General features: G+C 41.8%; 1 protein-coding gene across 2 annotated transcripts in view; it reads left to right on the top strand.

Annotated features, from left to right (window-relative positions):
- The first annotated feature begins 4,834 nt into the window (after positions 1-4,834).
- The window catches only part of PAPPA2 (pappalysin 2), a 203,653-nt gene continuing 193,489 nt past the window's right edge, over positions 4,835-14,998 (top strand). Inside the window, exon 1 of one of the 2 annotated variants that reach the window (XM_040408294.1) lies at positions 4,835-4,950. The gene's annotated coding sequence lies outside the window, so the exon portion shown is untranslated. Of the gene's footprint in view, positions 4,976-14,998 lie in introns of both variants that reach the window. The other variant, XM_040408293.1, reaches the window with a different exon arrangement.

The raw sequence follows: 14,998 nt of genomic DNA, 5'->3' as shown, positions 1-14,998 counted from the left end.
GGACCTCCTGATAGCCACCAGTAATTGGCTAACAAAAAAAAAAAAGGAAAATAACTAAACCTGGGGCAGACATACTGCTGCACAGGGGTCTGTTGGAGGAAGTAGGTCCTTCCCAGCTGTAGAGCAGTGGCAGATGTGCAGAGGCTGTACTGCTAAGCCGAGACAGAGCATAACAGACATGTTAAAGGCTGTGGACACCTTCAGGGCATTTTTTTATGATTGCATTTTACTCGTTGTTGGGCTATAAACCCTTTTAATTCAGTTGGTCTTTATTTAAAATGTTCAGCCGTTTCTGAGCAACAAGGGTTACAAATCAGTCTGTTTGCAAGCTTTCACAGTCTGTTTTCTTTGAATTCTGTCATCTCAGGGCTTATATGTAGCTCTGATCTCCTGACCTCATAAACACTCATTATAGCTCAATTCTTATCTAACTATGATAAGAGTACGGCTTAAATAAGTGTTTCTGAGGTCAGGAGATCAGAGATAAGAGCGACACAAGAGCCGTCAGATGACGGGATTCAAAGAGAACAGACTGTGAAGCTTGCAGACTGATGTTTAACCCTTGTAGCTCCGAAACAAACATTTTAAAAAATAAATTTTTAGCCCAAAAACTAGTGAAATGTGATCATAAAAAAATTGCCCTGAAGGTGTCCATAGCCTTTAAGCCTGTGTGCCTGCAGACATAGGGAAATGTATATGCTGCTTGTATAGGAAATATCTGCCATTAATAGTCAATTGGCAGTTAGATGAATACTTGGGGAGAATTTCCTGGTGTGGAGCCCATGTGCACTGTGAACCTCACCTTGATCTTCTCCTAGGCATTATTTACTGGTGGTAATGCTCTCAGTAACAAATGCGTATGAGGTATATCTACACACGGGAGCTGTGGGAAAGGGGCTACATAAACTTATTGCAACATTTGGCACTTTGATTCTGGGAATGACCCCTTAATGGAGGGTTATCAGATAAAAAGTGCTATTGGCAATCCATTATTGGCTGCTGGAACATGAACTTGGGATAGATAGAAAATAAGTTTTCTGAATGATGTAATAATATTATATTGATAAAATGCTAAATAATAACTCCATAGTGGAAGGATAGTTTCCTGCTGACCAACGGTGTAACCATATTTCATAGGGCCCCATAGAAAAAGAAGAAAATGAAGAAGAAAATTAAAACAGCAGCATAAGTTGCAAGAATTAAAGGCATGTATAATAGCACGCTATATCTGAAAACTCACATCTTAGCAAAAAGACACCATACTGTTATTCCCTACAAAAAGTTCTTGCATCTGATACCCCCCCCCCCCTTCCCCAGCCTCTGGACCCCACAGCCAGTGCTAAGGCTGCTATGGCTATAGTTACAGCCATGCTTTTAAGGCTACATTTACACCACCATTAGTGTTTTGCTGTCCGCAAATTGCGGATCCGCAAAACATGGATACTGGCCAGTGTGCGTTCCGCACATGTATGCCACTATGATAGAAAATGCCTATTCTTGTCCGCAATTGCGATCCGACCTATTCATTTCCATGGGGCCACAAAAGATGCGGAAAGCACACTAGCGCTGCCCACAACCGTATGTCTGTTTAGCGCCCCGGCAAAAAAGATAGAACATGTCCTATGCTTGTCCTTTTTGCATCAAAGCCTAAGACATTTCTACAGGAGTTTGAATAAAAAATGGTGGAGTTCAATGCGGCCAGGGTTAGACAGGCCCACCAGGGTAACAGAGGATCCTCCGGTGGACCCAAGCTCTGACAATAATGGACCCCTTAAGGTCCTATATAAATAGAGGGTGGGCCCTCAAAATAATTTCCTCTGGTGGGCCTCTGGCGCTGCACACGGCCAGGATATATGTTTTGTGGATCCATGATTTGCGGTCTTGTGCATAAGCCCTTATTCTGTAGCATGAAATTAACCCCTGCAGTGATCCACTGGATCACTGCAGGTGCGTTTACCATATCTATGGAATACTGTACCAGCGCTCTACTCTTGTTCTATCAACTCGTTCCAAACGCAAAGGAAAATTTGTTCAAGAGTCATATGATAATTACATCCATAAGCAAGGGCTTGAACATAAACAGATTGACATGAATCAATGCAGTTTTGGATGAATTTATTCCATGCTTTTTACTTGCTGAAGTTCATATTTAAGCTGCTTAGAGCTCTCAACCTTGTTAATTTTAATTAGAGATGATTAGGGATGGTATAGAAATACAAGGAGCTGGGGGTAGTATAACGGGTCATCCGTGAAAGTTAAAGTTAAGGATTTAAGTTCATTTTTTTTAAAGTTGCGATCATTAAGGACGTGTTCACGCCTGACATCAAGTATGGCATAACCCCTTTAAGACTTCCAAGATTTCAAATTAGTATTTAGCAAGTTAAAGTGTACCTTGACTTGTACTTGGCATTCTTCACCAGTTTACCTCTCTGCTGACTGCATCCCTAATGGTCAGTTTTTCCTGAGCTTACCTCTAGAGGGGTGTAGACTTGCTGCTTTAATGTGTCTCCCATATACCGCACACAGTGAAATGGAGTTCCCGATCACCTGTCTCTCTGTAGCACACCCTCAGGAGCAGCATGGACGATGTTATTCAGCAGTACTAATTTTCCTTGGGGAGAAAGCACCTTAATCAGTGTGAGGAGACTTATGGACTTATAGGCCATACAAGCTCTGCCTCTAATGCCACCAGATTTAAGGCAGCTATCCTATAAGTCAATGTTCGACCCTTTAAATAGGCCCAGAGACATGACTTGGATCATAACTAAGCCAGCACCTCATCTGGTGGCATTAGAGGCAGAGCTTGTTAAGAGCTCATTTGCACCCCTTTTTACTCTGCAGTACTAAGTACAATATTTTTTGCAATATTTTGTGAATTTTTTGCATAATATTTGCAATAAATTAGCAAATTCTCGAATTTGTGATCTCCAGTCATTATTTTCTCGATTGCGCAAACCTGCACTAATGATGCGCATATTTTTTGTGCAATACATGCAACTTCACATTTTATCAGGTCTGAGTGGATATTATTGGTGCACTAAGTATTGTTGTGACATCACAGCACTGTGTCTGTAGCATGTATGCATGAACAGCAGAGAAACAGTAATTCCTATCACACTACCTAACACCCTGCACTGGAACCTATCAGCTACACTATATCACTATCTAACCTACACTGACTATCTCCCTCTAGCTATCTGTATTATATATATGAGCTAACTAACTAACTAACTAACTAACTAACTAACTAATGTAATTGGTTAAGAAATAGGATCCAGATGAAAGCACAGAGCACAGCAATGACACTGCTCTCTCTCTCTCAGAACTGCAAAGAACAGCAGAAAATGGCTGCTGGGGCGTTTCTTATATAGTAAGGGGTAGGCAACTTTCTTATTGGTTGCTAGGGATGGTGCTAAGCTCTGACAAAGACATTCTAGCCTTCTCATTGGCCCACGAGCAAGAAGAGAGGTTACTGATGAAAAAAAAATCTAGAATATTTGCGATTACGAATATATAGCACTATATTCTACATCTTCGCAAATTCTCGTAGTGTCGATATTCGCGATAAAAATTCACGATTAGATGCCTCAGTGAATATGACAATCCGTCTTATCTCTGCCCCTCTCATGATGGAATTTACCAGCTTTGACAGTGAATAATCAATACAGGAGGCTGGGGTATTTAGAAGTGGCCGATAAATGGAGGACAAGTCATTTTTCTCTTGTAAGATATATTATAAAGTTTCTTATAGTCTCTTGTACTACTGATTTATGCAAATATTTCTGATTTAAAAAAAATGGAAAAATGAAGACCAGGTAACTGTTTATCAATGTCTATAAGGAGAAACAGGAATTCAGCACAATCTAGACCTTTATGTTTTGCAAAAAAATGCACTGCTCTGTGCTCTCCCCCAACACATTACACTGAAAGTCTAGCATTGAGATGGCGGTCATCTTGCTGTTATACAGGCTATCTATCATCTATTGTGTTGATGTCTGGATTACTTTCTATTGTTCTCTCCTTAAGAAACGAAGGTTATAAGGTCAATTATCTCATTGGAGAAATGAGGCAACCAAAAGCACTTGATCTTTAGGGCCCTAGTTAAACATATTTCAAGGAAGCGGTCCTAGGTTAATGGCCGTACAACTGTCCTACGTCTGTTGACACTGCACAGTCTGCGATCGAACTCAGTAAATCCAGGAATAAGCGTTCCGCACCAAGAAAAGTAACATCACCACGACATTTTGGCCTCCATCACCGGTGATGTAAGTACCTGGAAATCCTCCCATCAAAACGCAATTTAAGCAAATATTTGTTGAGTCCTTCGATGCGCCAGCGTCCTGCTAATCTAAACAGTGGTGAGCGAGAACCAGCTAATTGTTCATTTCATTATAATCCATTTTGAACATTGAAGGGCCAGACGTTAATAATCAAATAAATTCTGCGTCTGCGGGAAGAAAGCAAAAAAAGAAATAAATGAATTTCCGAGATTGCACGACATCCGTCATCAACTAATATTTTATGAATGAACGCGGCGTTGATAGCTGCCATAAATAACGACCCGTTCATGGTGGTAAAAGGAGAGAAGGACGGGTCAGGGCGAGGGGAGGAAAGGGTGGATGGAGGAAGGGAAAAGAAAAGATAGGAGCTCGGAGGAGCAGAATGGGGATGTCAAAACGGAATTGCGAGATGGGAAAAACACTGAGATGTTTGAACATTTTTTGTTGTTCACTTTAAGCTGCCAAAATTTAAAGTGGAGAGTGGTGAGCTTGGGAATGAAAGAGAGAAAGGGGTGGAGAGTACGAGAGAGAGAGGGAGAGAGGGAGAGTGGAAGAGACAAGAGACTAAACAGCCTGTGATCTTGATGTGGAAATGATCAAACTTGTTATGAATGGATTAGTAGGAACAGCAGGAGAAGCTTTGCAGGAGGATAACCCTGTGCCAATCTAGGTAATATAAGCAACTGCAAGCCTAGGTAAGAGCATGCTGCTGCTGCTGCTTTTATGAATGAGGTGATGTCCTCCCACGCACGGCTGACTGTCTGTGTCTGTGAACTGGTGACCCTGCATCTCTGTCCTAGCTAGTGCCCACCACCTTCTTCTGCTCTGCAACTCCTTCGTAACACCCCCTTCCGACTTTGCTTCTCTATTCTTACCCCCCCCCTCGATGATTTGAGGGGCAGACTACAAGAACAAGTGTGGTCATGCCTCCCCTTTAGACCTATATTAGAGTGTGAGCTCTTTCACAAGAAATGGCCCTACTTCTCTGAGAAACCCGGCGCATAATCAATCACTTCTGAACTTCTGCGCCAAGATGGAATGGGCAAGCCTATGTGAATTGGCACCGGCTACAAAGCCAGGTCTTAATCTTTATTCCACAAATATGAAGTGACCACTGTGTTTATCCTCTATTTTATTTCCATCAAACACATAATTGCTTCTGCTTGAATATACTTTTTCTTCTCCTCTCTGTTTGTTTTAGCAACACCTCCATGTGTCTTTTCCACTATCTTTTTTTTCTTTTCTCTCTCTTGCTCGTGTTTCTATTTTTTTTCTTCTTTCTTCTTCTTCTTCTCCAGCCGAATGAATAAAGTAGTACAGTATGTGCAAATGTAAATCAGAGCCCGGTGTGGGGGTCTGGAGAGGGGCATGGAGATTTTATTTTTGTACTTGGTAACTGTGGTTTGTTGCTCACAGGACAGGCAGGTGTGAAAACAGACATGTTCTCAGGGATTTCCAAAAAAAAAAGAAAAAAGGAAAAAAATTGCTATCATCAAAACAAGTCGTGAGTGAACGTAGTTTAATGCAGACTGAAGGAGAGAGGATTAGATCATCCTGATATGAAAAGCCCACCTGAATAGGGACCTGCTTCAGAGAGAGGGGGGTTTCATAGCGTGTAGGGAGGAGTCTGAAATTAAAAAAACAAAAGGAAAAAAAAATAAATAGGAGATCCTATGAATAGGAGGAAGGGGAACAGAAAAAGGGGCTCCGGGAGGGGGCAGAGGGGAACACAAGAGAAAAAATGAGATAAAAGGACAGAAGGATCTGGTCGTAGAGGAGACAGGAGACCAAAACGAGAGAGCTTGCAAGACCAACCTAGCAGAAGTCTTCAGGTAGGTCACTTGCGTGCAGTAGGATGCTGTAACTAATACAAGCCCAGCAAAATGAGATGCACTGACTATTGAGTAATTTTCCAGATCAAGGCAAACAAGTATTGCTTATTCATTTGTATTCTGTCTGTACTGAGCTCATGGGTGTTCAGCAAACTGAAGGTGTTGAGAGTTTATCAATCAACTGAAAGAGACGTCTGAGAAATTCTGATGAAGGGTATGTAGAGAATATTCTTCTGTGATATGATCTTAGGATAATTAGTCATGTGTCATAGTTGTCTAGGATAAATGATAGATAAAGGGGAGGAGGGGAGATGTCTCTCACTGCTGGGCCCTGCTGAATGGATTTGACTTGGAACTGCTTCTTCATCGGAGGACAGGTTGGGAAAATTGAGCTTCAGGACAGGACTTAGATAATATTAGATGCTTACACTGCTCTACGCTAGTAAATAGATATAGGCTACCTGTCTTTACTTGGAAGACAATGTAGTAGAAAGTGCGCGGACAGGATCAGGCAAGTGACTTATAAGTTACCTGAGATGTTTTTAAGACTTTATTTAGTAGGCACCATAGAAGATGTAAGTAATTGTAAGATGTCTTTAAGACTTCTTTATCTAGGAGACACCATAGAGGACAGGTGGATGTAACTGATGTACAAGTTACCTGAGATGTCTTTTAGACTTCTTTATCTAGAAGGCACCATAGAGGACACATAGATGTAAGTGACTTATGTGATGTATTTTAGACTTTATTTATGAGGCACCATAGATGACAGGTGTATATAAGTATCATATAAGTTACCTGAAATGTCTTTAAGACTTTATCTAGGAGGCACCATAGAGGACAGGGGGATGTAAGTGATTTGTAATTTTCCTGAGATGCCTTTAAGACTTTATCTAGAAGGTATCAAAGAGGACAGCTGGATGTCAGTGACTGGTAACCCATTCTGCTGTACAATAGTGACTTTGAGATCTCTGTGAGGACTTCTATGATATCATTTGTGGCTCTGCTCTGAACTAGTGAATTTGATAAAGTTGCCTGAGTACACGCTTCTTTACATAGGAGAGGAGACAACTTATTCATGGAATAGATGACATGGTGATTGAAGTAACTATTCAGCAGGACAAATCATACAGTAATATATGGCAAGCTGTCCTGATTTATTCTTCTCACTGATGGTGTGGGAATCCCCTGAGATGTGCTTAGGAGTCTCTACTCAGGAAACGACATTATAGTGATGGCAGAGGGGACAGGTTTGATGTTGGTAACCTCAAAGCAAAGACATAGAGAGTATCGTAATATGTATTTATATTATCTGACATGATCTTCAGTGTGTTTCTAGGCAGACCACGAGATTAGGAAATGCAGGATATACAGTTGCTGTGACCTGGAAAAATAGACATGTGTTCCACATTGCAGCGACTAAGGCTCTGTTCACCTCTGCAATGTTCATTTCGCTCACAAAAATGAGATGTCCCACGACAGACACCAAAGGCACCTGACGGACCCCACTGACGTTGGACTGTTTTGTCCAGCATTCTTAATGGAATCTCCAATGGAGGCTCCTTTGCAGAACAAAGTCTTCCTGAGCTGAATTTTAAGAGTCTAATTTTCTTAATAAGGTTATCCTATGAAAAGTTTTTATCACATGTGCATAGGATTGGGCATAAATATCCCCAAGTTCTTGAGATCGTTGGGGGTACCAGCAGTTGGGCACCGATCACCTATCCTGTTGGTAACCCCTTTAAGTGTAGATCTATGAATGTAATATGTAAGTGACTGTTATATATCAAATATGTGATATACTGTATAGGGGAACCCTAGCATAGACAATGTTAGAAGATGTATTTGTCCAGGGATCAGCAACCTCCTGCACTCCAGCTGTTGTGAAACTACAACTCCCATAATTTTTCATTCACTTTTATGGGTGTCCCGAGAACAGTAGGTGTGCATGCTGGGAACTGTAGTTTCACCACAGCTGGAATGCAGGAGGATACTGACCCCTGGTTACCAAACAGAACAGTTACTCTAGAGATGTGTTCTATAACCTGTGGTCTCCAGCTGCCAGTGCATCCTGGGAGTTGTAGTTTCATAACAGCCACAGGTTAGAGACCTCTGCTGTAAAGGATAGGACAATGCTACTGCATGTATTATAGCATGGGCACTAACTTATATGACGTTAGTGGAGAGGATACCAAAAATAATGCAGCAAATGAGTGCAGTGAAGAGCTGTGAAATCATTCAGTAAAGTGTGAAGCAAATAGAAAAGCAATTATATAAGTAACAAGCAAGTTACATCAATACAAACAAAAACTGAGGATTGCCTATGAAACTGCTCGGAGTTTTATCTCAACTGCTGGAGCTCATGTCAGCTTCTCAGAGTTAGAGCTCATGCTGTTCTTTTTTTGTGTGGTCCATATGCGGAACCATTCACTTCAATGGGTATGCAAAAAAAACAAAAACGGAAATGACTCCTTGTGCATTCCGTTTAGGTATGTCTGCATAAGCGTTCTGCAAAAAAGATAGGACTTGTCCTATTTTTGTCCGTTTTGTGGACAAGGATAGGCATTGTTACAATGGGTCTGCAAAAAAATTTAAATAACGCAATATGGATGTAACACGGACGTCATGAGTATTTCTCCGGATCCGTGTTTTGCGGACTGCAAAATACATACAGTCATGTAAATGAGTCCTTAAAGGGACCCTGTCACCATGAAAATGCAGTGCAATGTGCAGGCGGCATGTGTTATAGCGCAGGAGGAGCTGAGCAGATTTCTTTATCTAAATCTCTGCTGCTTCTATGGTTAAGAGTCTGATGGGTGGTCCTTCTTAGCTGTATCTGGAGATAGCTGTTAGTCACTGAGTGGGGACCGCCCACTAGACTCCTAAACCTAGAAAGGGCAGATATCTAGATGAAGAAAATACATGCTGTACTGAATCGTTTACCATAAACACACACACATATATATATATATATCAATCTGCTCAGCTCCTCCTGCTCTGTAACATGCCGCCTGCAGATTTGACTGCATTTTTATGGTGACAGGTTCCTTTTAAAGAATGGTTGATTTTAATGATAACATTAAGATGCCTTTTCTTTTGTTGGTATGTTATATATCATATCAGCAGCATACCTTGGCTCTTATTTTCCTCCGCTTTTTATTACAGTCTCAGTGCTCAAAAATAGATGCACAATACAGTTTTTATTTTTAAGAATTTGTTCCATTTTTGTTTCTGTTTTGTATTTGTTCTTGCTGTGTATTGTGCTCTGAGTTCCGTATTTGTCCCTTTTTTTTTTTTTGGAATTGGTAGGATTAAAGGTGTTGTCTCACTTCAGGAAACAGCGTTTATCAAGTAGAAAAAGTTAATACAAGCCATTTACTAATGTACTGTGATTCTCCATATTGCCTCTTTTGCTGGCTTCATTAATTTTTTCCATCTCGTTATACACTTCTGGTTTCCTTGGTAACGACCACCCTGTAATCCAGAAGCGGTGATTGAGCTTGCACACCAGTGGTGTTGCTAGAGTCTCAAAAGATCCGGGGCCCAAGCCCCAATGAATATGGCCCAACTCTCTAATCTAAGTCAACCAACTGCCCCCCCATCCTCCCCCACGAACACTAGCATTGAAGACATTTTCCTGTACTTTATACAGCAGCACATACCTGTCACATCCAGGGCCTCCCAGGTGACGTCTCCTCTGATGTAGATCTTCTCTGTCATAATCTTCTCCATTTAGTCCGTACAACTTCTCTCAGCCCCCTCGTCTCTGCAGAGTGTGACACACAGACATCTTTAGCTTCCTCACTTTTCTGTACCCTCAAATACTATCTTGAAGAAAAATGAGTGCCATACAGATAATCTTCCCCATAGTAATGGTGCTCCTCATAGTAAAACCAATAGTAATTCCCTTCTAGAATGCCCTCATTAGTAATACTGCCCCCTACAGTGCCCCCAAGAGTGCCTCCATTAGTAGAAGAGCCCTCCGGTATTAATAATGTCCTTACAGAGCCCCCAGTAGAAATAAGGCCCCCTATTGTTCCCCCAGTGGTAATAATGCTCTCTACAGACCCCTCAGTAGTAATAAGGCCTCCCACAGTACTCTTAGTAGAAGTAATGTGGATCTATAACTCCCTCCTATAGAGCCCCCAGTAATAATAAGAACGCCTAATGTCCCCTGGATTTAAAATGCCCCTACAGTCCCCCAGTATTTATATCGCCCACCTACTGTTATAATGCTCACCCTGAAGTGCCCTAGTATTTATATCGACCCCCTACTGTTATAATGCCTCTACAGTGCCCCCAGAATTTATATTGCCCCCTACTGTTATAATGCCTTTACAGTACACCCAGTATTTATATCTCCCCGCACTGTTATAATGCTCGCCCTGAAGTGCCCCCAGTATTTATATTGCTCATTACTGTTATAATGCTCACCCTGAAGCACTCCCAACATTTATACTGTGCCCCTGTAGTTATATTTCTCCCTTTAGTGTCCTCAGAAATTATAATTCCTCAGCCCCTCCACCATACAGTCCAATGTAAATAACATTATTTACCTTCTCCGCCATAGAGTGCCATGTAAATACCATCACACCATCTCTCCAAACCCCTCCAATATACAGTCCCATGTAAATAACATCTCTTTCTATCTACAGCCCCCTACCAAAATACAGTCCCATGTAAATAATATCACACCATCTCTCCTGCCAACTCCAATGTACAGTCCCACATAAATAACATTACCCCCTCAAATTTCAGTCCCATGTAAATAACATCACCCCCTCCCCAGCCACCTTAAACATACAGTCCCATGTAAATAACATTACCCCCTCAAATTTCAGTCCCATGTACAGTACAGACCAAAAGTTTGGACACACCTTCTCATTCAAAGAGTTGTCTTTATTTACATGACTATGAAGGCATCAAAACTATGAATTAACACATGTGGAATTATATACATAACAAACAAGTGTGAAACAACTGAAAAGATGTCATATTCTAGGTTCTTCAAAGTAGCCAACTTTTGCTTTGATTATTGCTTTGCACACTCTTGGCATTCTCTTGATGAGCTTCAAGAGATAGTCCCCTGAAATGGTCTTCCAACAGTCTTGATGGAGTTCCCAGAGATGCTTAGCACTTGTTGGCCCTTTTGCCTTCACTCTGTGGTCCAGCTCACCCCAAACCATCTTGATTGGGTTCAGGTCCGGTGACTGTGGAGGCCAGGTCATCTGGCGCAGCACCCCATCACTCTCCTTCATGGTCAAATAGTCCTTACTTTCAAAGTTTTCCCAATTTTTCGGCTGACTGACTGACCTTCATTTCTTAAAGTAATGATGGCCACTCGTTTTTCTCTACTTAGCTGCTTTTGTCTTGGCATAATACAAATTCTAACAGTCTATTCAGTAGGACTATCAGCTGTGTATCCACCTGACTTCTCCTCAATGCAACTGATGGTCCGAACCCCATTTATAAGGCAAGAAATCCCACTTATTAAACCTGACAGGGCACACCTGTGAAGTGAAAAACATTTCAGGGGACTACCTCTTGAAGCTCATCAAGAGAATGCCAAGAGTGTGCAAAGCAGTAATCAAAGCAAAAGGTGGCTACTTTGAAGAACCGAGAATATGACATATTTTCAGTTGTTTCACACTTGTTTGTTATGTATATAATTCCACATGTGTTAATTCATAGTTTTGATGCCTTCAGTGTGAATCTACAATTTTCATAGTCATGAAAATAAAGAAAACTCTTTGAATGAGAAGGTGTGTCCAAACTTTTGGTCTGTACTGTAAATAACATCACTCTCTCCCCCAGACACCTTCAACATACAGTCCCATATAAATAAAATCACCCCCTCCCCAGCCACCTCCAACATGCAGTCCCATGTAAATAACATAACCCCTCAACATTCAGCCCCATGTAAATAATATCACTCCCTCCCACAGCCACTTTCAACATATAGTCCCATGTAAATAACATCACCCTGCCCCAGCCACCTCCAACATGCATTCCCATGTAAATAACACCATCCCCTAAACTTTCAGTACCATGTAAATAACATCACTCCACCCCACTGTCAAATGTAAATAACTTCTCTCCCTTCATCCCTAACATACAGTCCCAGTTAAATAACTACAACTCCAAACATTGCTCTGCCTCTCACACTGAGTAATCAACCCCTTCACTTACCTCTCCTCATGTAGCAGACCTCACCACAGTTTCTTCCCAGGAATTCTCTTCACTGCTGAGCCGTCCTCTCCTGCACTGGTCACATGATGGTGACATCATGGCAGGTCCTTTTAAGCTACTGCATTTAGAACTGATCACATGGACTGTGATGTCATCACAGGTCCTTCTGCTCTTGCAGGGCATTAGATTCAATTGTTGTGGCAGGCGCAGAACTATGAAGTGCCTTTTGCGCCGTGGCATTAGAAGAATTCTGATATCTCTGACTTTTAGTCTAACCAGACTGTTTGTTACTCTGTATAAAGATTCATAGAATGGCAGTATGCATAAGATGGTGGTTCAACTGTTCAATCTTGTCATTCAACATAAAATGGTGGATATATTTCTCTCTTCCGTATCTGTACTCTCACTCTCACACCAAATGCTTGAAATAACTTCTTTATTAACTTCAACTTTTCTTCATATAAAACTTTAACTTTAAGTTATTTAAGCACTTTATGATTTCTCTGAGAGGTATATCTGAGGTTCTACTTGCTCAACTTGGTTTGCAGTTTGTAGTATGCAGTTGCTTTGAGCAGTTTGTATGCAATTTGCAATTTGGTTGCAATTTGTTTGGATTGTATGATTGTATGGCTCAGTAGTTCGTTTGTATGCAATTGGTGGAACTGTAAGTAAATACACATATAGCTGGTTCAGTATACAGTTCTAATCACTATATTAACAGTAGGAACATTATATAACTGTGTTAAATACCTATTTTGGCCTCTCTGCTTCCATAAAACACAACTCTTAGTGCAGTGAATGTCTGTTCAGCTTCTGTCCTCTGGTGTAATGATTCCAGCAGCTCCTGCTAGGGGAATTTTCCACACAGGCTGTGTGTGAGGCTGGCTGTGATTGGTAAAAAAAACTCCTGCTGTGTGTGAGGCTGGCTGTGATTGGTCTAGACTCCTGCCCAGCAACAACAGTTTAACTCTTGCTTTCTGTTGTTTCTGCTGTGTCATTGAGCTTACCTCACATCCATATAATGAATCTTAAAGGCATACTATCTTTTCTGCTTCTGTGGACACAAAATATAACTATTATATGACATCCAAACATGAAGTCACTGTAAATAACTCTGCTTTTGTCTTTAACACACAAAGATAGGAACTGTATAAACACACAAGCTATATTAGCAACCTAGGACAGGTCTTAGCTGGCCAGCTACAATTGTATTTCCTTCCTGGGGATGGCAATACAGTTGCATCTAGCTGGCAGGCAGGACATTTGGGGACTGGGACAAAACATCAGGGGCCCAGGTCCCGAATATTTTAACCTAGCAACGCCCCTGTTGCCCACTATAAGAAAAAGCGCCTTCCTCTCTGGTGACCGAGACCGAGGGAGCGAGCATAGGCACGCATGCGCAGAAGCTTACGTCGTGCCCACCTCATATCTGCGCTGCAGCGGTGGTCGTAATCCCTGGAAACAAGCAGCATGTAATGTGATTGAAAAATGAATCAACCAGCAAAAGAGGCAATATGGACAATCACAATACATTAGTAAGTGCCTTGTATTTGTCTATGAGATAAATGCCATTTTCTTAAGAGCGACAACCCCTTTAACTTCCCAGGTATATCCCTGTTCTAAATGTATTGGATGTTTGTGTGCTTTTCTTTACAAATAAGTGTGCCAATCATATTGCAGCAACCTGGAGGGAGGGCGAGGATAGGAGGAGTGTTAGTGGCTATGATGGCGGTAGTAGTACTCACAGTTCACAGTGCTAATATTCCCTCTGGCACTCCCTGGGCCATACACTTCCCTGAGGACACTCCCTGACCTTCTGGGGCTTCTGCCTGGTGGTAGTTAGAGTGCCCTTAATGGTAGGTAGTTGGTAGGGTGCAAGGAAGGAGGATAAATGCGGAGGTCAGTGGACGGATGTGGAGTCAATAATCAGGCCAGTTGGTTGCAATAAATAGAGCCTGTCTTTGCTGAGTAGATGATAAGAGTTGCATTACATATAACAGCAATTGGCATAGTCCTGAGGTATATCACAGAGCTTACTTTTCCCTAATATCTGTGTATGGGCTGCGGAAATGATGGCAGTAGTAGTCCCTAGTTCTCACTCTAAATACACTTTACCACTTTCCAAGATAAGCACAGGCATGGTATTCCGTTCCCATAAACTCCCTCTGTAATTCTAAGGCTGAGGATTGCGGATCTTAAATCCCAATGTCTAGTTCTTTTCAAAGTGTGGTGGGTGCAAGAGGCCTTTTCACAGCAGTAAAGTCTTTGTGCCTTAAACAAGCAGTACATTACTGCCTTTATCCTGCATGGCTTTGGGGGTTCTACACCTTTTATGAGTGTCTGTTCTCTTTCTCTAAGCTGTAGTCTCTTGGTTAACCGCCTGCGGACCGCCTAACGCAGGTGTCACGGCTGTATGTGGGCAACAATAGTTATACACAGTACAGAGCTACTGACTGGACCCAGAACTAGGGAGGATAACGGGTGACCCCTGTCCGACCCTCAACGCTCTCCCTATTCTGCTAAAGCACATGCCCGGATCCAAATGGCGGAAAGAGGCATGCCCACGTGCCTAAGACTAATGACCACTGTAACCCCTACAATAGTGGAAGGGGCACGGCCACCAGTGCCCTACTCAGTATATGGAGGGAACCGTGGCCACCTCAGATCCAGTCAGAAAATAAACAGGAACACAACAAT

This window comes from Bufo bufo, chromosome 9 (genome assembly GCF_905171765.1).
Source record: "Bufo bufo chromosome 9, aBufBuf1.1, whole genome shotgun sequence".
Classification (NCBI taxonomy): domain Eukaryota; kingdom Metazoa; phylum Chordata; class Amphibia; order Anura; family Bufonidae; genus Bufo; species Bufo bufo.
The sequence above is the reverse complement of the archived record's forward strand: the minus strand, read 5'-3'. Positions and strand labels throughout refer to the sequence as shown.